The sequence below is a fragment of the Salvia hispanica genome, chromosome 3, assembly GCF_029641045.1.
Source record: "Salvia hispanica isolate PSC_SH4W2 chromosome 3, Shi_PSC_v1, whole genome shotgun sequence".
NCBI classification, from domain to species: Eukaryota; Viridiplantae; Streptophyta; class Magnoliopsida; order Lamiales; family Lamiaceae; genus Salvia; species Salvia hispanica.
Window position 1 is genome coordinate 16003711 of NC_142694.1, and position 26733 is coordinate 16030443.

General features: G+C 35.7%; 1 pseudogene; it reads left to right on the forward strand.

Moving 5' to 3' along the window:
- Positions 1–1020: 1020 nt before the first annotated feature.
- Positions 1021–13948, forward strand: LOC125209335 (transcription factor bHLH51-like; annotated as a pseudogene).
- The last annotated feature ends 12785 nt before the right edge of the window (positions 13949–26733 follow it).

Sequence of the window (26733 nt, forward strand, 5' to 3'; positions counted from 1 at the left end):
ATTGATGGTTCGGAATGTGCAAAGCCCTTAGGGTTGGTGTTTCAATCTTTTTGCTTGTGAATGATTATGCATTTACCACAAAATGGTGAAATTAAATGCATTTTTTTTAATAAAAAAATATTAATAAATTAAGGTATTTTATGATGAAGCTCAACGCGCCTGAGTGCGTACGGCATTGCAAAGAGATGTGTAGTTCAATGAGAGGATGACATTTGTCTTTTTAAATTTTTGAAAATTTACAAAAAAATCATGTTTAATGGGTGATTGGTCATAAACTTTGGTTGTATAACAAACTAGTATCTCATCCGTACTATGCACGGCACATTAGATTTTCATTCAAATTCTGTATAATACCATAATTATGTAGCATAAATATTATATGAAATATCATTTATTATAATTAATCCATATATATTAGTAACGAAAATCTTTTACATGTTACAAAAACTAAACTGCAAACACACATCAACAATATATAAATAAAAATTAAAAATATATCATAATGAAACACTATTACCAATAAATGAAAAAAAACAATTGAAAACTCATAATGAGAATTATTAAATGTTGAATAATACACTATGTATATAAACACACACGCGCGTAAACTGACATTACTAAACTAATTAAAACAATCATAAATTTAAAAACATTAATTATACTCTCAATCTACTGAATTTTGGAATTGAATGATTACATAGAAAATCGTAGGGTTGGCAAATTTTAGGAATATTTTTCTTACATATTTATTTAAATATATATATATATATATATGTATATAGAGTTGTGATCAATGTCGAACCCTTCTTAAAGACCGAACTAGAGACCAAATCTCATTCACTCATTAATCACATCGAATGGTTATTAATAATTATACATTGTCTCATTTTTTTATTTAATTAAAATGGTAAAAGGGTATTTCCGGAATATGCAGTTCTTCCTCCCTTCCAAATCCAACCCACTTCTCTCTCTGCAATTCTCTCTCACCATTCCCGACCCCAATTCCCTTTCGCCTTCAGCATGTCTCTCTGTAAGGACAGCCCCTCCGTCGCCATCTTTGGAGTCACTGGTGCGGTCAATCGGGAGTTCCTCTCATTATTTCAGACAGAGACTTCCCTACGGATCCCTCAAGTTGCTCGCCTCCAAACACTCCGCCGGAAAATCGATCAATTACGAAATCGAGATTACATCGTCGAGGAATTGACAGAGAACAACTCCGACGACGTTGACATTATCGGTTCAACACATGGATGATTGTGAATAAGGAGATGCAAAAGGAGATAATTGATAAGGTCATGGGGCCATAGGAAATGGGCTGGAGAGGATGCCGGACGAGCTGTCATTGATGGCCAAGAAGAAGAAGCTGCAAGAGTAGCGTGGAGAAGGCTGATTGAAGGCATTCCAGAATGGGGAAGAAGTGAAAATCGTCATTATTCAGATTTCTATATTACTTCATTTAATTAGATCATTACTTCATTTTATTAGGTTATTACTTCATTTGACTAGGTCATTCACCTAAGTCACAGATTTAGGGTAAACAACAACTATGATGTAGTTTTACATCTATGGTTCTCGATTGTTTGCATATTACTTCCATCGGATTTTTGATGACTCTATCTCTCTCACTCTTTGAAACGTTGGGGCTTTTGTTTGAATCCTAATTTGTTTTATAGTTTTTGAATTCTAGCCAAATTGGCTGTTGTTTTGAGTTGTGCATATTCCACTTTATAAGCTTTCAACCTTAATTAGTTTATCCAATTTAGCATTGGAAAATCTCCATCACGAGGAGGCTTGATATTTTTGACTGAATTGAATAAAAGTGAGAAAATAATTCTGCCAAATCCACGACATTTGAGTTATATCATTGTGTTAATCTTTGTGTGTGTTTCTTCTTGTTTCTTGTTTCATATTGTTTAGTTGTGATGCAAATTATTGGCAAGCATACAGTGCAAAATAAAAATACTACTTGGGAGTATTTCTTCAAAACAGAAATGCATATATTGTTTGATTCGGGCTAGAGAAGCTTTGAGAACAATTTATCGTCATCCGGTTTGATTTTGAAGGATTTCTGGTGGAAATCGTCGTTGTAGATTGAAGGAATTTTTGGGAGTGGAGAAGAACAGTTGGAGAATTGCATTGTATGACGAATTAATATTGTAATGAACTAAATAACGCACTTGATGAAGTTATAACCTCAAATAATGAAGTGATATGGATATAATTGTATTATATGCATAGTTTCTGAAGAATTATAATTTTAATGAACTAAATAACGCACTTGATGGAATAATAACATCAAGTAATGAAGTAATATGAATTGAATCATGTTGTATGCATAGTTTGCGAAAAATTATATTTGTAATGAACTAAATAACGTACTTGATGAAGTTATAATCACATGTAATGAAGTAATTAACCACTGAAATGAAGTATCAACCTACTGGAATGAAGTAATAAATTACAAACAAATAAATGTATCATTATATCGTCAGAAAATAAAAAAATGAAGTAATAAATTACAAACTAATAGATGAAGTGATGGAACTATCTGAAATAAGTAATAGCTTGATGGAACTATCTGAAATAAGTAATAGCATGGTTAAATGAAGTAATATATAATGAATGAATAATATTAGAAATGAAAAGAACCAAATGACTATTAATATTGACGTATAACATATTGTTCTAATAAATTGAAAAATACCAGTGCATAACTTATTTCTAGTAGGTATTACTTCATTTTAGTAGGTTTTTACTTCATTCCAATAGGTTTATTACTTCAATCCAGTACGTAATAAATTGAAAATGAATATATTTTTACTTCATTCTTGTACGTTTATACTTCATTCAAGTAAGTGTATTACTTCATTTCATCCATTACGTAATTAATTGGAAATGAACATATTTTTACTTTATTCCAGTAGGTTTATTACTTTATTCAAATGGGTCATTACTTAATTCATTTAGGATTTTAGTTCATTCCAATAGGTATTCACATGATTCAACACATGTTTCTTTCAAATTCATTGAACAAGGTGTTTTACTTTATTAATGTAAAATAATAGTACAATTTATTCCAGTAGGTTTATTACTTCCTTCCAAAAAGTTACTACTTCATTATACTAGGTTTTTACTTCATCCAATAGGACTCCAAATTCTATAAATATGAACTATAATGTTTACTTCACCCCCAAATTAAATATGAACAATGAAAAAAGAACTATCAGCCCCAAATTAAAGTATGATTTCTAATACTAGTAAAGTATGCTGACATGCTCTGAGTCGAATTAATGCGGGCGGTAACAGCAGTGCGCATACTTTTCTGTTTGATGAAGTAGTAATTTCGTAAAATGAGGTAATAAAGCATTTGTAATGAAGTAATAGATACTAAATATGAACTATCTATTAACTGTGTTGCATGGTTTTAGGGTTTTAAGATTTAACTCAGCTGCTGACTTGTTTGCACATTAAAATGAACTACATATTCTTTTTAATAAAATAGTAAATTGATAAGATGAAGTAATAAATTATGATAATAAAGTAATATAAATGATCTGTTTTCCTATTAACTATAATCTAGTTAGTATGGAGTATTGAATTCATATAATGAAGTAATAAGTTATGATAATGAAGTAATATAAATGATCTATTTATACAGTATGTTTTATTACTAAAATGAAGTAATAATACATAATAATGAAGTAAATCACAGTAAAAATGAAGTAATAAAACATTATAATGAAGTAACATCATTAACTGATGTGTTGTTTGCACATTAAAGTATGCCATCAATTCGACTCTTATTGAACTAAATTGTTGTTATAATGAAGTAATAACACAGCTGAATGAACTAAATTGTTGTTATAATGAACTAAATTTGTAGGCATAAATTGTTTGTTTTAATTTTTCACTAACAGTAGTTTGCATGTTTTATATCAGTGTCATACTTACCTGACTGTCCATCCCAACTGAAGCCCTATATAGGACAGATTTTTCCTAAACTTGATGATGCTACTGAGTTCTATAATAAAGGTTAAATTTTGTAAAAAGGTTAAACAAATTCAAAGTGGAATGAAGTAGTAATCTACTGGAATGAAGTAATTAACTATTGGAATGAAGTAATAAATCTACTGAAGTAATAAACTATATTATGGAGCAGACGAGGAAGAGTGATCACTACTTTATTCATACGTACATCTACTTTATTCTTTGCGTGTTAATTCATGATTGGTTGTCAAATCCACATTATTTGAGTTACTTCATGATTTGTTGTGTTAATCTTCGTGTGTGTTAGTTCTTTCTTGTTTTGTATATTTTAGTTGTTATGCAGATTATTGGAAAATTTATACATTGGAAAATAAAATACTACTCGGGAGAATTACTCGAAAAAGAAATGCATATATTGCTTGATTCGGGCTAGAGAACAATTTATCGTCATCTGGTTCGATTTTGAGAGATTTTTGTTGGAAATCATAGCGGTAGATTGAAGGAATTTTTCAGAGTGGGGAAGAAAGGATGGAGAACTGTGTTGTATGTATAGTTTGTGAAGAATTAGTATTGTAATGAACTAAATAACACACGTGATGAAGTTATAAGTTCAAATAATGAAATAATATGAACTGAATGTATTGTATGCATAGTTTGCGAATAATTGTAACTGTAATGAACTAAATAATGCATATGATGAAGTTATAACCTTAAGTAATAAAGTAATATGAACCGAACTGTGTTTTATGCATAGTTTGCAAAGAATTATAAGTGTAATGAACTAAATAACATACTCGATAAAGTTATAATCACATGTAATGAAGTAATATGAACTGAATTGTGTTTATGTATAAGTGTGCAGTTGGACTTGTACCTGTATTGACTAAATAACTTAATTGATGAAGTTATAATCTCATTTAATAAGGTTGTGAACTGAAGTAATAACCCACCTGAAGTTCGATGAAGTAAAAAGCTATTGTGATGAAGTGATATACTTGTTGGATGAAGTAAATGCACGTATAAATGAAGTAGTGATCACTTGTCCTCATCTACACTTGAATCCTTTATATCATTGGTTTATAAACTTCATCTCGTAAATGATTTAATTCATTTCTTCTGTACATTACTTTGAGTCAACATAAAACAAGATAAGAACTATTGATAAATGATTGTCCAACAGAACACTTATCATGATAATCTTAATCATATACTATATATTTTGTTTGGTAAGAGATTGGAAGGTTAACAAATAATGAAACAAAATGCATAAAAGTACTTCGTTAGTAGAGTTATTATGTGTTTTTTGAAATGAGATTTTATTTTACCTTCAAAAATTTAAACGACAACAAACTATACGAATACATCATAATAAATACCGTGGATGTGGAAATACCTTAATAATGCAGGCACATATAGTTTTCTTTAAATGAATAGGTTCAGTATTAACATATGAATAAAAAACTTCATACAGTCTATTCACTTTAAAGTTTGCAAAAAGTTAAACAGATTCAAATTCAAAATGGAATGAAGTAACAAAGTATCAAAATGAAGTGGTTAACTACTGGAATGAAGTATCAAACCTATTTGAATGAAGTAATAAATTACAAACAAATAAATGTATCACAACATTTTTAGAAAATCAAAATCCTAACAGGAGAATATCAATAAAACAGCTCATTACTTATAGTTGCTTTTTCTTCTCATCTGCTTTGTCACAATTCCTTGAATGCCGACCAACGTAGCATTTGGCAAATCTACGACCAAGCTTGGACAAATCCTTTATTTCTTCATTTGGCAAATCTACGACCAGGCTTGGACATATACTTTATTTGGCAAATAAAACAAAACACTGGTGTAAAACATAAAATCTAACTGTTGTTAGTAAAAAATTATAACAAACACAAATCAATCTGGTATATAATAAATTAAAAATGAATAGATATTTACTTCATTCTAGTATGATTTTACTTCATTTTAAAACATTATTACTTCATTGGACTACGGTTATACTTCATTCCGGTATTTGATCAAGCAAATGCCATATACATACGAAAATCCAAGTTTCCCTACGTTTTCATTGTATAAGAATTAATCAAACCTCTACATTCTTTGAAACATTTCTACGAACACATCAAAGGCACAACTCCAAGCAACCATCTCTTACCTTAGACTGCTTTCCTCTTCTACTATGTCTCTTCATGCTCGAATCACAATTGAAACCCCACAGATACTCCAAGCAAATAGGCAGTTTCACCTTCGGTAAACGATTTGCGAGTGTCAACATTTCGAGTGCAAACCACAGATCACATTTCGACTTGAATAGGTTTGAGATGTCGTCAATTGTAGAAGAGGAAGTTGTGGAGTCATCGATTTCGGCAGAGAAACAACGTTTGAGCATTGATTTGCTGTAGAAATGAGCGTCGATTTGCGGTAGAAATGAACGTCGATTTGGAGAAGAAGATTAGTGTCGCTTTGTAGAAGAAAATGCGTCGATTTGTAGAAGAATTCTTCGATTTGGAGAAGTATTCTTCGATTTGGAGAAGAAGAGAGCGAGAGAGATGTGAAAGAAGATGCACGGCGTGAATGAGGAGAAGCAACGTTGAAATTTTTACCCTAGATGTAATTTGACCGAAATACCCCTGATTTGAAGTATATTACTCACATAATGAAGTAGCGAAATTCACGAGGCATGGTTTAATCTCATCCATTAAAATCAAGATCTAAGGGCCCTAATTTGGTCTCTAGTTCGGTCTTTAAGACTGGATTTGTGAATAATGGGACTCTATATATATATATATATATGGTTTTGTTAGGATGAGATTTTTTGGCATAATTGAGAAATGAGATGCAATCTCAGCCACTAATTCACAAGATTAACTTAATGTCAACAACTATAACATTATGTCAACACGGGGATATAATTGTCTTTTTATTAAATTGTATTTTAAATCATTTTCTAAAATCCTCTCTATAACTCTAGCTTCAAAGTCTTCAAATATTCAAATCTTCATCATTCAAATCTTCAACATTCAAATCTTCAAATCTTCAAATATTCATCATTCAAATCTTCAAATCTTCAAACATTCAAATCTTCAAATCTTCAACATTCAAATCTTCAAATCTTCAAATCTTCAACATTCAATAAAATAACACTTATTAAAATTTTAACAACTAAAAAATAACACTTATAATTCACATATCAATACCAAGAATATCGAATGTCAACAACTCGTATTAAAATGTCAACAACTAACAAATAACACTTACAATTCACATGTCGATACCGAGAATATCGAATGTCAACAACTCGTATTAAAATGTCAACAACTAACAAATAACACTTACTATTCACATATCAATATCGAGAATATCGAATGTCAACAACTCGTATTAAAATGTCAACAACTAACAAATAACACTTATAATTCACATATCAATACCAAGAATATCGAATGTCAACAACTCGTATTAAAATGTCAACAACTAACAAATAACACTTACAATTCACATATCAATACCGAGAATATCGAATGTCAACAACTCGTATTAAAATGTCAACAACTAACAAATAACACTTACTATTCACATATCAATATCGAGAATATCGAATGTCAACAACTCGTATTAAAATGTCAACAACTAACAAATAACACTTATATTTCACATATCAACGGCTAGATTATTGAATGTCAACAACTCGTATTAAAATGTCAACAACTAACAAATAACACTTATAATTCACATATCAATACCGAGAATATCGAATGTCAACAACTCGTATTAAAATGTCAACAATTAAAAAATAACACTTATAATTTACATATCACTACCGAGAATATCGAATGTCAACAACTCATACTAAAATGTCAACAACTAAAAAATAACACTTATATTTCATATATCAACAACTAGATTATTGAATGTCAACAACTCGTATTAAAATGTCAACAACTAATATATTATGTCAACTACGATGTCAACAACAAACGTTATTTATGTCAACTACGATGTTAACAACAAACTTTATATATGTCAACTATTATGTCAACAATAACATACAAATAATTAATGTCAACAACAAATATTTACATGTCAAGGACGAATATTATTTATGTCAACAACAACGTTTTACATATAATTCATGTCAACAACATTTTTCATAGAATTTATGCCAACGACCTATATAATTCATGTCAACAACAAATGTTATTATGTCAACGAGCTATATAATTCATGAAGTTCCTATCTCCAACATACAATTAGCAAGTCATATCCAAAATCCACAGATACGCAATAATGCAAATAACTCTGCTTTAGAAAAGATCAAAGAAAACTCCTATTCCCTAAGTAAACTAAAAGGAGATCCAGACACTCAATGTAACCAATGGAAAAATCCACAAAATTGTAAAAATACACAGATAACAACATCGTTCGATCCATTCTTCTAATTTCATACTATGTCGAAGAGCATCAATCAATTACCGCCAGATTAAAATAACCAAAATAGATGAAAATCAACTAATCAATTTTTCAAAATTGGAATTCGCTCAGCTTAGATAATTCACTGTAATACACCGATGAACAGCCGTGGCTCCTCCCTTCCGCCGCCACCGCCGACCGAGCCGCCTCTGCCTCCAGAAGCCACAGCGAAGCCGAGAAACGCCGCAGAGACAGAATCAACGCTCAGCTATCCACTCTCCTCAAACTCATCCCCAAATCCGAAAAGGTATTTTTCCCTCTCCTCTCTCGAATCAAATTAAAAATCAAAACTAAAACCAAAGCAAAATTGAATCAAAATTCTCACTGAATTGATCGATTCCGATCTATGTAGATTGACAAGGCGGCGCTATTGGGGCACGTGGTGGATCACGTGAAGGAGCAACGGCAAAGAGCGAAGGAGGCGAGCAAAATCAACAGCGGCGTGCCGAGCGAGATCGACGAGGTGATCTTCCATCAGATTGAAGACAGATCGGAGCAGATCAAGGCGTCGATCTGCTGCGACTAGGGGTGGCAAATCGTGCGTGTCGGGTCGTTATCGTGTCGACACGATAACGACACGAACACGATAACAACAAACACGAACACGACCCGATAAGAAAACCTCAAACACGAACACGAACACGACCCGCTACCCTCAGACACAAACACGACACGAACCCATTAACGACACGAACCGTTTCGGGTCAACACGACACGAACACGACACGAACCCATTAATGACACGAAAATAAGTATTGAAAAATGAAAATAATAAGAATAATAATATTAAAATATTATGTGCTAACGGATAACACGAACACGACACGAACACGCATTGTTAACGGATAACACGAACCCGACACGAACACGACACGAACACGACACGAAATTTTCATGTCCTTAATGGGTCGACCCGATAAGGACACGAACACGATAAGCTCTGACCCAAACCCATTAATTTCGTGCCAGTTCGTGTCGTATTATCGTGTCGTGTCAAAAATTGCCAACCTAGCTGCGACAATCGGCCGGAGCTCTTCGCGGAGATCGGGAGCGCGCTGAAGGCGCTGGAAGCTACCATTGTCGAAGTCGATATCACGAAGCCACTTACACCAGCACCCTCACCAGAATCCCCTAATTAAAATATGAAATTACCATTCTGCCCTTTTATAATAAATTAATCTAAAATTTTTTTTGTGGGGCAAAATTTGGACCACTCATTTAATGAAAATGAGTGGCTGATATTGCATCTCATTTCTCAATTATCCTAAAAAATCTCAATTGATCATGAACCCATATATATATATATATATATTATTTGATCACATTCTGAATATGTATTTAAATTAATTTTATATTTATTTACTAATACTATTAGTAAAAAATACTCCTATAAAGGATGGGATGAGATGAGATGAGATGAGATGAGATGATGTGAGGTGAGTTCTCTTAGTATTTGAATATTTTAAATGTGATAAGATTAATTTTGAAATGTATATCATCAATTGATTTATTATTTGATGCACAAATATTTTTTCATGTAAATATTTAAATAATTTTACTGAATTTTGCATGATATATCTTCAATTAACTTAATATTAGATGTTTTATGACTTTTGAATTATACTCCCTCCGTCCCACAAAAGATGTCACACTTTCCTTTTTACTTTGTCCCACAAAAGATGTCACATTTTCATTTTTGGAATATTTTCTCTCTCCATTTAACACACAAAACAAAACCTCCTAAAATCTCGTGTCATCCCACAAGTGTGACATCTTTTGTAGGAGAGAGGGAGTACATACTATAACATTAGTATAGTTGTTATTAATTAATAATATTAACCAAACAAATAAGTCGATGCATGATCCATTTTATTTTTATACATGTATTTTACATTATTAAATAATTTTATGCAATGATAAATAATATTATCATTCGAAATCTAAAATCATAAATATATATAACAAACTAAAAAATAAAACAAATTTACATCACACAAAATATAAAAAAAAACCTAAAGAATGTATAATTATCACTTCTCCTAATGAGATTTAAGATATTGTTTATCAAAAGCTATAATTTAAGATTGCACTGGTGAGACACTTCCTAGTCGAGCTTCATTTCATTGCAATATAGTGACCCTATACACTAAAAACCCAAACCTTGAAACCTAAATCCTAAACCCTCAACTTTAAAATATACACATCATAGCCAAATATTAATAAAATTTTCCCTCCGTCCCAGTTCAATTTTACTTTGTTTCTCACTTATTATATTTTGGGGGTTTTAGATCTGTATTCGATATCTTACATTGGGTCGGCCTACTTGATAATCCTTACTGATAGTGGAGGTTTTTTTTACCCGAATCTTGACTGTAAATCTGTTTATATGCTCATATCAAGAAAGTGCTTAAAGACGCCTCTAATATTACTTATATTTCCAAGAAGGAATCTATTCATATAATCAGCCACTAATTATACAATTATATACATTTATAATTCTAACTCATATGCGCATATGTGAACATTTGATAACTTTATTAGCCGATATAACCTAGCAAAAAAAGCTTCCATTCTCATCTTCTTCGCCAAATATTTATGTGTCTTTTTTTTACTTGACAACAAACATCTTTCTATCCAAGCTTTACTCGTCGGCCAGCTCAATCAGTCTCTCTTCCTCTATTCAACAAACAAAGAAGTAATAGTGTAAATGAAATTTGCAACATTAGAAAAAAAAAACATATTTGAGATTAGTGCTATAGTTCAACATAATAAACATAGATATTGTACAAAAATAGCAAAAAAATTGAAATAGGATACCTTTTGTAGAATGGTTGGAGCTAATTCAATCTCAACAATGAGTTGAAGTATTGTTGAAGTTATCCCTAGCAAGAATAAATTTCCATCAATTCTTCAAGCTTCTTTGCTTGGTAGAACTCAATTATTTTGTAGAACAAAGTCGAATCAAATTTCGTATTTCCATTTCCGTAAATCATCCTTGTACAAGTCAAATTTATAGAAAACGGGTAGTGTTAGGGCCAAACTCCCTAACTCCGGTAGAATTCCTCCGTGAAGTCGCGGAATCGTTTGCCCGACGATCAAACACGGCAAGAACGAGGGTTTTGAAGCAGTGGAAAGTAAATTGCATAAAAATATTTTATTTCTTAAGAGGTGAAATAAAATACATGCATATTTATACTAGGACCCTAGGGTTGATTCGACCTACGATCCGGGAAAGAATCAACGAAGAAAACCCGGAAAGGAGCTTATAATCCGCTCGACGCAAAAATAATTAAAAATAAACAATAATAATCCCCAAATAACTAAAGTCACGAAATAGAAATAAACTAACAAAAATAGATAAAAGTCAGCCGCTTCAATGCTTGACAAAATCGCCAAAGTGATCTGGTTGACGTCTCTGACGGCGCGACCAGTCCTTGGCGATTGTTCTCGTCGTCTCTTTGCTGCCTTTGTCCACCGTATCCACGTCCATCTCCTCCACATGCTGCTCCGGGCTGGTCTCCCTTAGACGAGCTGACTGTTGCACCGTAACAACTCCCCCCTCCTTAGAAGCCTCCTTGTCCTCAAGGAGCAGATCCGGAAATCTCCTACGTACCACCTCCCGGGGCTCCCAACTCGGCTGATCCCCGCCGTCATCACCCCATTCGAGCAGCAATTCTTCAACAGTCTCCCCATCTCGCCAAACCGTCCGGCGATCCCGCACGCGGCACGGTCGAACCACCGGTCTGCCACGAGCAAACTTCGCAAGCAAAGCCTCCGCCACCCGATTCTCACTAACAACGAAAGGCTTCAACAAACTCACATGAAACACATCGTGCACCCTATTCCCTTCCGGCAGCTTCAGACGATACGCCACCTGGCCTATTCGTTCCAGCACCTTGAAAGGGCCATAAAATCGTCGCGCTAGTTTAGTTGACAGCGGTCGTGCGACCGAATGCTGCCTATACATCTGCAGCTTTAACAACACCATCTCTCCAGCCTCGAACTCCACATCTCGACGGTGCTTATTAGCGGCAACTCGCATCCGCTGTTGCGCGCGCTCCAAATTCTTCCTGAGCAACACGATCAACTCCCCTCGCTGCCGTATCATCAATGCCACGTCCGGGGTTGTCTCCGCCGAGGGCGCAGCCGCAATTAATGACGGCGGATCCCGACCATACAGCGCCGTAAAAGGGGAAGTCCCCAGGCCTTCGTGATGAAAGCAATTCAATGCCAGTTCCGCCCACGGCAGAAAATTCACCCATTTTGACGGTCTATCCGCCACAAACGCCCTCAAATATTGCTCCAAACCCCGGTTCCTCACCTCCGTCTGCCCATCCGATTGCGGGTGATAGACAGTTGAGAAATTGAGCTTAGTACCACTTAAGCGCAACATATCCTCCCATACCTCATTCAAGAAAACGGGATCTCTATCCGACACCAACGTCTTCGGAAACCCGTGATGTTTGACCACAGTATCAATGAACACTGTGGCCACCTTCAAAGCATTGTAGCTCTTCGGCAGCGGTGCAAAGTGAGCATACTTTGTCAAGCGGTCCACCGCCACCAAAATAGTCGTAAACCCCCTCGATTGTGGAAGGCAAGTAATAAAGTCCATCGAAACATCCTCCCAAACTTGAGAAGGAATCGGTAGCGACTGCAGCAACCCTGCAGGTTTCTGAGTAGAGTACTTAGTTGTCTGGCAATCGTAGCACGACTCTACAAATTTCTTCACATCCTTCCGCATTCCCTTCCAATAAAACACAGCCGCTAAGCGTTTGAAAGTGCGGTCAATCCCTGGATGGCCGGCTGTCGGTGCAGCGTGAAACTCCCGTAGCAGCACCTCCTTCACTGCCGATTCATTACTAACATACAGGCGGCGTTTATAATAGCACAGCCCGTCCACGAATGATACATCCGGGTCGCCTCTACCTTGTTCCTGCGCTGAACGGAGCTCAATCACATCTGCTGCACTCTCCGCCTCAGTTCGCAGAATGCCGAGAACTTCAGGGACCGGCTGGGCCACTGTCGTTAATAGTTGTGCGTCTCGGGTTGGGTCGCCGGCTTGCTCAGGTTCGCCATCTGCAGTGAGCAACGGCTGGTCCACTTCCACATCCCTCCTAGATAGAGCATCTGCGACCTTATTCGAGGCCCCAGTTTTGTACTCGATCCTGAATTTATAACCCATTAATTTCCGAGCATAAAACTGTTGATCTGGCGTTTGAATAATCTGTTGCAGGAGATCTTTTAGGTTCTTCTGATCACTTCTAATCACGAACTCCCGACCAAGCAAATACTGTCGCCACTTCTGCACCGCCTCCACGATTGCATACAGTTCCTTGTGATATGTTGAGGAAATTCGCCGTTTTGGGCCTAGCTTTTTGCTGAAAAAGGCCAACAAATGGCCATCCTGAAGCAGCACCGCGCCGATTCCGAAATCTGACGCATCGGTCTCCAAGTGAAATGTCTTCGTAAAATCAGGTAATCGCAGGACTGGTGCCGTTGACATTGCTTCTTTCAGAGCGACGAAACTCGTGGCCGCCGTGTTCGACCAAATAAACGAGTCCTTCTTTAGAAGCTCCGTGAGAGGGGTTGCAATAGACGCATAGTGCTTCACAAAGCGCCTGTAATAACCCGTTAAACCCAGGAAACCCCGTAGCTGCCTGACCGATGTGGGTACGGGCCATACTAACATCGCCTCAATTTTGGAAGGATCTGCTTTGAGCTGCCCGCCTGTAATCAAATGGCCGAGGTACTCGACCGTCGAGCACGCAAAAGTGCACTTCGATAATTTAACAAAAAAATGATTTTTTGTAAGGATTGATAGTACCTCATTCAAATGGCGTATATGGGATTGTATAGTGGGGCTGTATATGAGGATGTCATCGAAGAAGACAATCACAAACTGTCGCAGGACCGACCGAAACAGGCTATTCATGGCTGCCTGGAAAGTAGATGGCGCGTTTGTCAATCCGAATGGCATTACTAGAAACTCAAAATGGTCGTCGTGAGTCCGAAATGCTGTCTTATACACATCATCCTCGCACATCCGGATTTGGTGATATCCAGAGCGCAAATCCAGTTTTGTGAAGAACCTAGCTGAGCCCAATTCATCAAATAGCTCATCCGTAGTGGGGATGGGGAAGTGATCAGGCACCGTTGCTGCGTTCAAGGCCCGGTAATCGATGCAAAAAATGAATGATCCGTCTTTCTTCCGTATCAATAAAACAGGTGACGAGAAAGGGCTCTGACTGGGTCGAATGATGCCCGTCTCCAACATTTCCTTGACTTGTCGCTCGATTTCCGTCTTCTGAAAGTATGGATATCTGTACGGTCGCACGTTCACCGGCTTCGATTCCGGTAGCAGATGAATCTTGTGGTCAAACCGGCGCTTAGGTGGCATACCCGAAGGCAACCCAAACACCTTTCCGTGCAACTTCAACACTGCCAGAATTTCCTCCGGCAGATCCTTTGGAAAGCTAACCGACGCTGCTGCCTCGTATTTGTGTCACGTTGGGGCAATTGGACAAGTTCGAACAGCTCCGCCTCGCCCCGAAGTGCCAGCAGCGATGCAAATCGTCGCAACGAGACTGACCTGGTGGGGGGCGGCACCAGCTTTAGTCGGATGTGTTCGCCATTCCGCACAAACTCTAATGTACCTGCGTCAAAGTCGTTCGTCACTCGCCGTAGTGATTTCAGCCACACCCTTCCTAGAATCACCTCCGGACCATGTACTGGAAGAATGTGTAAATCCACCAGAAACACATGATTTTGCACAACGATCTGTGTCTGTCTCGATGCCCAAGAGCACAATAAGGATTCGCCGTTTCCCATATAGACCCTAAAGGGTCGCACCTTCTGTAGCGGAAGCGCCAACCGTTCAGCCACGCGGGGATGTAGAAAGTCGTGTGAACTCCCCGTATCCACCAGTATGCGCACCTCCGCCGTGCCAATCATACCTGCCAGCTCAATATTGTCCTCCTTCTGCCTCCCTTCCATCGCAAAGATATGCGAGATGTCTGCCGTAACCAGCTGATTCCCCGGGTCATCCTCCATCTCCTCTGGAATTTCATCCTCCGAATCTTCCTCCATACCCATATATACCAAAAACTTTCCCTTACAGTTGTGGCCTGGAACCCATTTCTCCGGGCACCACCAACAAAGGCCCAAGCGCGAACGCTCCGCTTTCTGCGCTGGCGACAGCTTGAGTACCGGTAAGTTAGAGTATTCAGAAAATTTATGTTGAGGAGGCCTCGGAACCTGCTGCGACGGGGCTGGTAAAGCCATAGGCTGGCCTGATTGGCGTTGCTCAAAGCGACCACCACTACGCCTCTGAAAACCCGTCGACGGCTGTGATCTGTCAATGCAGCTGTCGTATTCCACGGCTAACGCCATGGCTGCGGCCACCGAGGCCGGATGTTGATGCTTAACCTGATTCTTCACCGGTTGTGCTAGGCCCTCGATGTAAATAGGTAGTAGAATATACTCTGGTACCCCGCGAACACGATTCAGCATCGTCTCGAAGGACGAATTGTACTCAGCCAATAAACCTGTCTGCTGTAGCTTCGCAATAAGTCCAATAAAATTCTGAAAGCATTGTGGGTCGAAACGCCGCCAAACGTCTTCTAGAAAATCAGACCAATTGGCATACGGATTGTTGTCTCTGTAATTAAAAATCCACTCTGACGCCTGTCCTTCAAACATCATCACCACGTAGTGTAACTTTTGGTCATCCGGTGTTCCCATATGATCAAAATAGTATTGCACCTTCGATATCCAATTCGCTGTCTCTGATCCGTCAAAGCGTGGTGGTTTCATCTTCTTATAGCGCGGTTTCTCTGAATGGTACTGATCGTAGCGCGGTGGATCGGAAAATCCCCCAGTGTCTTGTCTACTCCAAGGGCTGTCCCAAGCTGTCGATCGCCTCTCGCCGCGGATCTCCTGTCGATGACAAGGGTTATCCCACGCGGTCGTCTGTTTGCCCCTGTTCCAGTTGCTGCCGCTGCCCTGGTGCTCCCAGGCAGATGTCCTGTGACGATGTGTGTCACGCGATGAGGGTCCTCCGAACCCTAATTGTGGTTGTGAAGCGACCGACGTTGCTGTAGTAATTATCGGTCTCTGGAATGTCGAGTCTCCTCTCCTACCGTGCCAATCTGCATAAGGTGGATCAGGATCAGGCCTAGATTGTGGCGGCGAGGTGTTGGATCGGCGTTCTGACGCATCCAAACGGACTTCTACTCGGGCAATTGACGCTAGTACATGTTCCCAAGCCAACGCCGACGCATTCAAGGGTGCGGTCGACGTCGGAAGCTGCTCTAGCCCGCGAATGACGCTGGTGGAAGATACCACCATCGGTTCTGTACGTGTAGCATTCAGATGTGCCATAGATAAATGAGTTCGACAATGAAGGCACCACTTGTTAGGGCCAAACTCCCTAACTCCGGTAGAATGCCTCCGTGAAGTCGCGGAATCGTTTGCCCGACGATCAAACACGGCAAGAACGAGGGTTTTGAAGCAGTGGAAAGTAAATTGCATAAAAATATCTTATTTCTTAAGAGGTGAAATAAAATACACGCATATTTATACTAGGACCCTAGGGTTGATTCGACCTACGATCCGGGAAAGAATCAACGAAGAAAACCCGGAAAGGAGCTTATAATCCGCTCGACGCAAAAATAATTAAAAATAAACAATAATAATCCCCTGAAAGATAAGCTGTAAACATTCATTGAGAGAAAGAAGGCAAAATATGATCTGAATTTTATTTTGATTTTCAATGATGAAGGAGTATTACAAGTCCCATATTTATAGCTAGAATTGCTAGGTTAAAGGGACCAAAATCTAGCTATCAAAATCAATTAAGATCGTCCAATGGAAAAGGAATATGGTAAGAAATTAACTCAACATGGTAACAAATAATCTCAGCGAGATTGGTGCTCATCATATTTTCCAACGTCAATATTGCAGAATCATGACAGCTTGCTACTCTTTGGCTACTTCTTGATCAGAGTTTTAGTTTTCTTCAATGGCGGCATTGCTCGACATAGGAGCACTGCTAACACTCCCCCGCAAATCGATCGCGGATGTAGAACAGACCCCAAGTTTGTTGCGAAGCTGGGAGAAGAATTGGAACGATAGAGGTTTTGTGAAGATGTCGGCAATTTGATCAATGGATGGAACATGTCGAAGATCAACAGCACCAGCTGCAACTTTGTCCCGAACAAAGTGAATATCAAGCTCAATATGCTTAGTCCGAGCATGAAGAACAGGATTTGATGCGAGGGAAATGGCACTGAGATTGTCAACCCAAACAATAGGAGGAGCAGGAAGCTTAATCCTGAGTTCATGTAGAAGAGAACTCAACCAGGTTACTTCAGAAACTACTTGGGCCAAACTACGGTATTCAGCTTCGGTGCTTGAGCGGGAAACGACAGATTGCTTCTTCGAGCACCAAAAAATGAGACTCTTCCCAAAATAGACGCAGTAACTAGAAACCGAGCGTCGATCATCAAGATCAGCCGCCCAATCTGAATCACAAAAGGCAGTAAGCTCCAAGGCAGATTTCCGAATATGGAGTCCAAGATCAATGGTGCCTGCAAGGTATCTCAAGATACGTTTCACCGCCTTCCAATGATTATCTAGAGGACAAGCCATATATTGGCTTACTTTATTGACAGCGAAGCTGATCTCTGGTCGTGTGATGGTAGCATATTGCAAGCTTCCGACAGCGCTGCGATAGAGTTTGCCATCAACCAAAGGACTGCCATCAGATTTACTGAGTTGAGAGCTGGAAATCATGGGGGTAGCAGCACCTTTAGCATCCTGCATTTGAGACTTGACAAGAATATCTTTTATATATGCAGACTGACTAAGAAGCAAACCATCAGCAGTTTTAGAGACCTCAATGCCCAGAAAATGTGAAACTTCACCAAGATTCTTGAGAGAAAAATGAGAGTTGAGGTCGGAGATGACTTTCTGAACTGCAGTGGCATCATTACCAGTAATGAGCATGTCATCGACATAAATCAATAGGTAGAGAACTTCCTTGCCACGGATTCTGTAGAACAAAGAAGTATCAGCTCGTGATTGAGAAAACCCAAACCCGAGAAGGACTTTCTGCACAGCAAGAAACCACGACCGAGAGGCTTGCTTGAGACCGTATATAGACTTGTTCAGTTTACAAACCATACCAGGAGGGCCCTTTTCAAAGCCAGGAGGTTGGCGCATGTAAATGTCTTCATGTAGATCACTGTGTAGAAAAGCATTGTTCACATCCAAGTGAACAACAGACCATCCGAAAGATACAGCCAAAGTGAGAATCACACGAATAGTATTGGGCTTTACCACAGGACTAAAAGTCTCATGGTAATCAAACCCGGCTTCTTGTGAAAAACCTTGGGCGACGAGACGAGCTTTGTGTTGAGCAATCTCGCCACTTGAATCCTTCTTAATTCGGAATACCCATGTGCAACCTATCAAGTTCTTTCCCGGAGGTAGAAAAGTAAGAATCCAAGTCTTGTTGCGCAAAAGAGCAAGATACTCGGCATTCATTGCCAACCTCCAACATTTAATAGCCAGTGCAACAATGACCGATTTCGGAATGGTGAGAGATGGATCATTGCTGCAAGAAATAGTGAGAGCACGAGGCTTGGATATGCCTGCCTTACTTCTCGTCGTCATATGGTGAGTGGAAACAGCAGGAGGAGATGGCAGGCTAGGAGAAGATGATGATGAGGATTTAGAAGAAGTAGAGTGAGTAGATTGAGGGGAAGGAACGGTAGTGAGAGGGATAGGAGAATGCACCTCAATAGCCTGAGAAGGAGAGCTGGTACCACTCGAGCTTGATGGAATTGGAGGATTTAAAGGAGTGGGGGAAGATCCAAAGAAGAGGGAGGGTCTGAAGGAGTGGGAAATGTAGAATAGATAGGAGGAGGAGGATCAACATAGATTGGACTGGGAACATGAGAAGGATTATTCATGGGATATTCACGGAAAGGGAAAATAGACTCATCAAAAAGAATGTCGCAAGTGATGACAACTTTTCCAGAGGACAAGAGGGCTTTGTATCCTTTGTGGGAAAGACTATAACCAAGGAAAGTTGCTGACTCTGAACGAGGTTGAAGTTTGTGCTTAGTATATGGTCTGAGATGTGGATAACATAGACACCCAAAGACTCTAAGATCATGATAAGAAGGTTTAGTGTGCAAAAGCTTTTCAAAAGGAGAGAGATGTTGGATGGTGTTGGAAGGCAAGCGATTAATTATATAAACAGAGGTTGCAAAAGCATCATCCCAGAATTTGGTGGGGAGACTAGCTTGGGCCAAAAGAGCTAAGCCCATCTCAACAATGTGACGGTGCTTACGTTCGGCAAGTCCATTTTGTTGGGGTGTATATGGACATGATACACGATGGTGAATACCAGAATTTTGGAGAAAGGTAGTTAGACTTCTATACTCTCCTCCCCAATCAGTTTGTAAGGATTTGATTTTGTGATCTAACTGATTTTCGACCATGTTTTTGAAGTTAATGAAGACATCATGGACTTCACTTTTGGCTTTTAAAAAATAGATCCAAGTGAATCGACTATATTGATCCACAAAACTAACATAATATAAAAAGCCATTACGGGAAGCGATGGGAGCAGGTCCCCACAAATCACTGTGAATGAGCATGAGAGGTTTAGTACAAGAAGAAGAGGATGGAGAATAAGGAAGTCGGTGACTTTTAGCAACACAACAAGGATGACACAATATGCTCTTTTTTATTGAAGTAAAAGGAACATTACAACTGTGTAAGATCTTTTCTACGGTAGGAAAAGCACAATGGCCTAATCTCTTATGCCAAAGGTCTATGCTAACAGAAGTAGTGTTGCCAACAGGCACTTTAGAAAAAGCTGGAGTTGGAGTGTGCAGAGACACGGAGTATGCTGAAGGAAAGAAGCTGCTTTGATTGAAATTTGAAGGAGAACTCGAGGACTTGTGAAGAGTGAATTTGTATAACCCTTGATCAAGTATGCCCTTGAGGAGGGTTGCCTTGGAAATCTGATCCTTCACATAGCACACATCAGGATGGAATTCAAAAAAGACCTTATTATCTTTAGAGAAGTTTGAAACACTAAGAAGATTTTTGGTGATTTGAGGGACAAGGAATATGGTAAGAAATTAACTCAACATGGTAACAAATAATCTCAGCGAGATTGGTGCTCATCATATTTTCCAACGTCAATATTGCAGAATCATGATAGCTTGCTACTCTTTGGCTACTTCTTGATCAGAGTTTTAGTTTTCTTCAATGGCGGCATTGCTCGACATAGGAGCACTGCTAACATCCCCAAATAACTAAAGTCACAAAATAGAAATAAACTAACAAAAATAGATAAAAGTCAGCCGCTTCAATGCTTGACAAAATCGCCAAAGTGATCTGGTTGACGTCTCTGACGGCGCGACCGGTCCTTGGCGATTGTCCTCGTCGTCTCTTTGCTGCCTTTGTCCACCGTATCCACGTCCATCTCCTCCACATGCTGCTCCGGGCTGGTCTCCCTTAGACGAGCTGACTGTTGCACCGTAACAGGTAGCTTTTCGTATTCTTAGTGAATTTAATCAAATATTATTTGTTATAATTGATTGGCACCTCTCTTACTCCCTGTGATTTAATTGTAAACATATGGGGTGAATATTGTGCATTAAAATGCACATTAATGCTGGGAGTTATTTTTGTTGAAATTAACATGCAATCATGCATAAAAGGTGGAGTGTGGTATCAAACATTTAGAAAAAAGAGTAATGATTTAGAGACATAATGTCTCCAAGACATAATACCCTTATATATATTTACTATACATATAATTTACATTGTGACTAATTTACCCTAACATTATAATATTAAATAGATATATACTAATTAAGGAAAATTTAACCAAATAAGTTATTCTTATCTAAATGCATATATGTTAATTGGAGATAAACTTAATCATCCACTAGAGTAATGAATTTAAAAAAATTTCAATCAAAACCATTCTTGTCGTGTAAATTTTTAAAACAATTAATTAAAAAATCAGTAATTTAGATTATCAGTATTAATTAACACATTACATAACTAAATTATTATATTTAATTATAAAATAATTTGATAACTTAAATAGCATTATATGATTTTTCAAATAGATGTTTATTTAATCATTCTATAATTTATTTTTTAGCCTTTTTTTTATCCGTTGTGCTATTCTTTCATAACTTATTTTTTTCGTTAAATTTTCTGAAACATTTTGTCAATGTAGTAACAATGAAATCATTCATTTAATAGTATATGAAAAAATATGTAAAATATTAAACATTTATCTTATTCAGATTGGTTTATATAATAAAATAATATACTATTTTTTCATTATCTTTTCAAATTTTTTTGTTATTTTTCTTTGCTTTAATTAAATTTAATATTTTTTATTTAATTAAGCTAGGGCGTCTAATATTTTAATATAAATATATAGTTTTAAAATATTAAATAGATGAGTTAATAAAATACAATTAATTTTTATTCATATTCGAATATATCGTTTTAAATATTAAAAATCAAAGAAATTATTAATTTAATACAGAAATAATTGGATGAATCTACTTTTCTCATTTTAGATTATTTTAATATATCACATATCAACTAATTGATTAAGAATTAAAAGTAATAAGAATCATAAACTCTACTAATATTATAAAATAGTACAGAGTATTATTTTTTTAGAGTTAGGAATTCTAATATTTGCAAAAAAAAAGGTACTAGGAAATATTAAATATGTAGCTTTAAAATGTTAAATATATAAGTTAAGAACATGTGTTTATATTTTTAATCGAATTGTTATATTTTTTTTAAAAAAAGAAAATTTTGGAACGTAAAAATTTAATATCAAACTTATGAAAATTTCAAAATCAAAACCACATACTAAATTAGTATTAACACATTATAGATAAAATTTTACTTTGTTCCATGATATAGTGAATTTAGTTAAAAACTTTAATATTTTATAAAAAAATAGAGAAAATACGAACTATAGCAGTAAAATATTAAAGAATTGAACAAAGAGCTATAAAATAGAAAATATTAATTATATATATTTAAATATTAAATGTAGATGAGTTAAAGAACATACATATAATTTTTTTTATTGAGATTCTACGTAACATTCCAAAAATTAAGAATTAAGAAACTGAAATTTTGGCTAAAAAATTAAAATTAAAATTATGAAATTCTTAAAATCAGAACTGTAAACTTAATGAATACTATATTCTATATTAAATTTTAATTTATAGCATGCTACAGTTATTTGAGCTAAGATAGTGGTCCATACAGAAAAGAAAAAATATTAATTATATATTTTAATATTAATTACATATTTTAAAAATATTAGTTAGATGAGTTATGACTTATTAGTGTGCGATTATTTATTGATCACTGTTAAACATAATCTTTCAAAAATTATAAATTAAAGAAACTATAATTCTATAAAATAAAAAATTAAAATTAAAATTACAAACAATTCTATAAAATAAAGAATTAAACTTAAAACCGTAAACACTAAACTCAATTAGTATTCGTACACCATGTATCAAATTTAATTTATTGCATGTTATAGTTAAATATTTTAATATATTTAAAATATGAAATAGATGATATAAGAACATATGATTTAGTGTAGGTTCAACTGTAATGGTCCAACATTTAAGAATTTAAAGAAATCAAAATAAAAAAAATAAAAAATTAGAACTAGAGAATTCTTAAAATCAAAACCATATACTCACTTAATTAGTAGTATTAATATATAATATAGTATTATCAAATTTTAATACGTTGGGTGTTATATTAAAGTGAGCTAAAAACTTTATTATTTTATAAAGATTATTGTGAATAAAATGTGACTAAAGGAATAAGTTTATCAATATTGAAGATTATAGTATTATAATTACAAAATAATTATTTTTTGTCACATGTTATAGTAACTCTGAGCATTTACAGTTCAAAAATATTAGATAACTAGAAAAATATTAGTAGAATTAAATCAAGTGGAATTTTGGAACTAGAAAAAAATGGTGAGATTGTGGACTTCTTCCTAAACAAAATAGTGGAGTATAAAATTAAATCCAATATATGATGCTACCGATATTAGGTAGAGAGATTGGAGATTAATGTGAGATGATTAGAGAGAATATTTGCTTAAATCATGTCATCCATATAAATGCACATAACTTTCCTAAACAAGTCATTCTTAAATAAAAATAAAAATAAATGTTTTTATATGCACAAGGGTAGTATGGTATATGTACAAAACATTAATTTAAATAAAAATATGAAACAATCTAAAATGACTACTTTGACCTCATTATGTCTTAGACATTATGTCTCCAAAACATTTTTGAAGAAAAAAATGGACGATCTATTTGACATTGTCTTCTTGAACTCTTTAAGATTGGTTAAGCCATGAATTACATTTAGATCTGAAACGGTTGGCTGGAACTTTAATGCATAATGATGAGAGGCTTTTTTTGTTTTTTTTACAATTTTTGTTAATTTATCTTTATTCTAAAAGAAGAGTAATGCCCAAAAAGGGTATTATGGAGTGAGTATTATTTGCATAGCGTTGAAACTGAAAGTCGTTTAGTTATTTAATACTGCAATTATTTAAACTACTAGTATTTACTAATGACTGCATTCTTTTTTTACAACAATGCATTTTAATTTGTCAAACGTGGTGATAAATTGAGTAAATTCAATTGGCAACATTAATTAGTGCTGTTAGCCTTCTATAGTTAGGCAATAGGCACTGCCAAATTTGAACCCTCTAATTCTTGTACTACTTACTAATTTAATTTTCCAATGTGAAGTTACAATAGTAACAATACTTTTCCAATGTGAAGGTACAAATACTATGTCTAAATATATGTATTTACTAATTTAATTTTTCAATGTGAAGGTACAATAGTAACAATACTTTTCGTAGGGTTTGTTGTGGTAAGATAGATAATTTTTCTCTCTTAAACTTATTTTAACTAAAAAGACATAATAATGTGTTTTATAATATTTTTGCCTCATAAAAATGTATTTCATCACATAAGCAAAGTGAATCGAAATTGCTCTAGGTATTCGAACAGTTAAGAAAAATGTACTCCCTTTGTATATAAATATATAGACATTTGGGACGGCACGAGTCTGAATGTACCATTGGTAAAGGTAAGACGAGAGAGATAGAAAAAAAGTATTTATAGTATTATTAGGGAAGAACGAAGCCCACAAATGAGAAGCTATTTTTATGGGATAGACCAGAATGGAAGATATCCATATTTTTATGGGACCGAGGAAATAATCTTATTGTCCTTTGAAATACCAACAACACTTGGTCACCCAATCATCAGTGTCAGATCACAATTCACAAGACTCACAATGTTATTGCCCTCTAACTAGTGGCATATCCAGAAATTCATAACCACAAGGTCAGAAAAAATAGTTTCTTTATATAATATTTAAATAATTATTTTAATAAAAATACATTACTATTCATAAAAATCTCCTCCTCTTATTATCAAGGACAACCTAAGAAAATACATCAATAAATCATTACGTTTGTTTAAACTAATGTGTTGATAAATAAAAAGGTAATTGCAGAATATATGATTATGTTGCAGTTACAACCAATTGAAAAAAAAAATACTAATAACAGCATTCTATTTACAGAATAATAGAAATATGATTAACAGTTATCTATACTATTTTTATACCAAAATTCACAGTGAACATCACACCTCCAATTTCGTTTTAACACTATAATAGGAGTAGTAGTTCTAAATAAATTAAATAGGACAAATCCTCTTGCATATATTCACAGTGGAAAACCAAATACCCTCTCTGCACTAAATTAGGATGGCGACGCTCGAGCAAGGTTGAATCCGGATTACACGTGGTTCTCTGGCGACGGCACGATTAATTTGTACTCTCTCAGTAACCTAAAAATAGAAATTTTTTCCTTTTTGGTCCTTAACTTAAAAATAGAAATTCTCCATTTTTGAAAAGTTCTTTCAATCTATGAGTTCGAACCCAATTTCCACTAACACACTTTTTCTTTCTACATCTCTCTTTTGCCAATTTCAAATTCAAACTCGTGCCGTTTCAAGAATTTCTATTTTTAAAACACGGAGAGAGTATTATTCACTGTTTTAACTTTAAACCTAGCAAAATAGTATAGAGCATTGGTGTATTTATTTAAATGACAACGCCAAAAGTAGCAAATTAAACACTAGATTAAATCATAGTACCTCATCCTTTAAAAATATACACTATTTCTGTTTTTGTCAATCTCTTTTTTACTTTATCAATTATGTATAAGACTTGCGCGTTGTTTCAAAAGTTTCCATTTTTTAAAAGACGGAAATAATAGCATGATGCCTTCTATACTTACGTAACCTTACCATTGCAATATGGTACTTGATGTGAGATTAATTTCAAACATAGCCTCGCACACACCCCACGACACCCCACAGAAAAATACTCCCACCGTCCATGATTAAATGCCCCATAGTTGACCGACACGAGTTTTAAGAAATCATTTGACTTTATAGATGAGCAAAAAAAGTTAGTGGAATATATGGTCGCTCTACTTTTATAATAAAATGTGATTGGAATGATTTAGTGAAATGTATGATCCACTTACAAAATAGAGTAAAAAGTTATATGAAACATTAATTGGTGGATGAACGGAAAAAGGAAAAATGAGACATTTAATAGTGGCCTGAGGGTGCGAGTCATTGGAATGTGTGTTCTCCTTACTTCTCGGGGTCACGCATCTACAATAATTTCCCCAATTTGAGCATGCTTAAACGTTGACGATCTTATGAGATCGATAGTGGAAAATAAGGCACACTTAATTAGTTGGCATAGTAGCTCTTATAAAATTTGTTAAGCTCTTTTCTAATATGCATGCAATCTCATAACTGTATATTCTCGGAATCCCGTTCTTTCATGTGAGTTTCGGTTAATTCATATACTCCTCACTTAAAGTAGGAGTCGCTCCTTGCCCGTGTCTTTGCACCGACGATCTACTCTTGCCTCAACGTTATAAAAAATTATCTTCATTAATCGTTGTGATTATATAGTCATGTGTATTGATATGCATTTTTAGTTCGTAAATTGGTTATCTTTTATAATCGGACAATACACAGTCAAATTTTATAGTCATGATGGTATTGTACAAAATTTTATAACTTGTCTTTCGATTCTTGAATCATGGTTTTC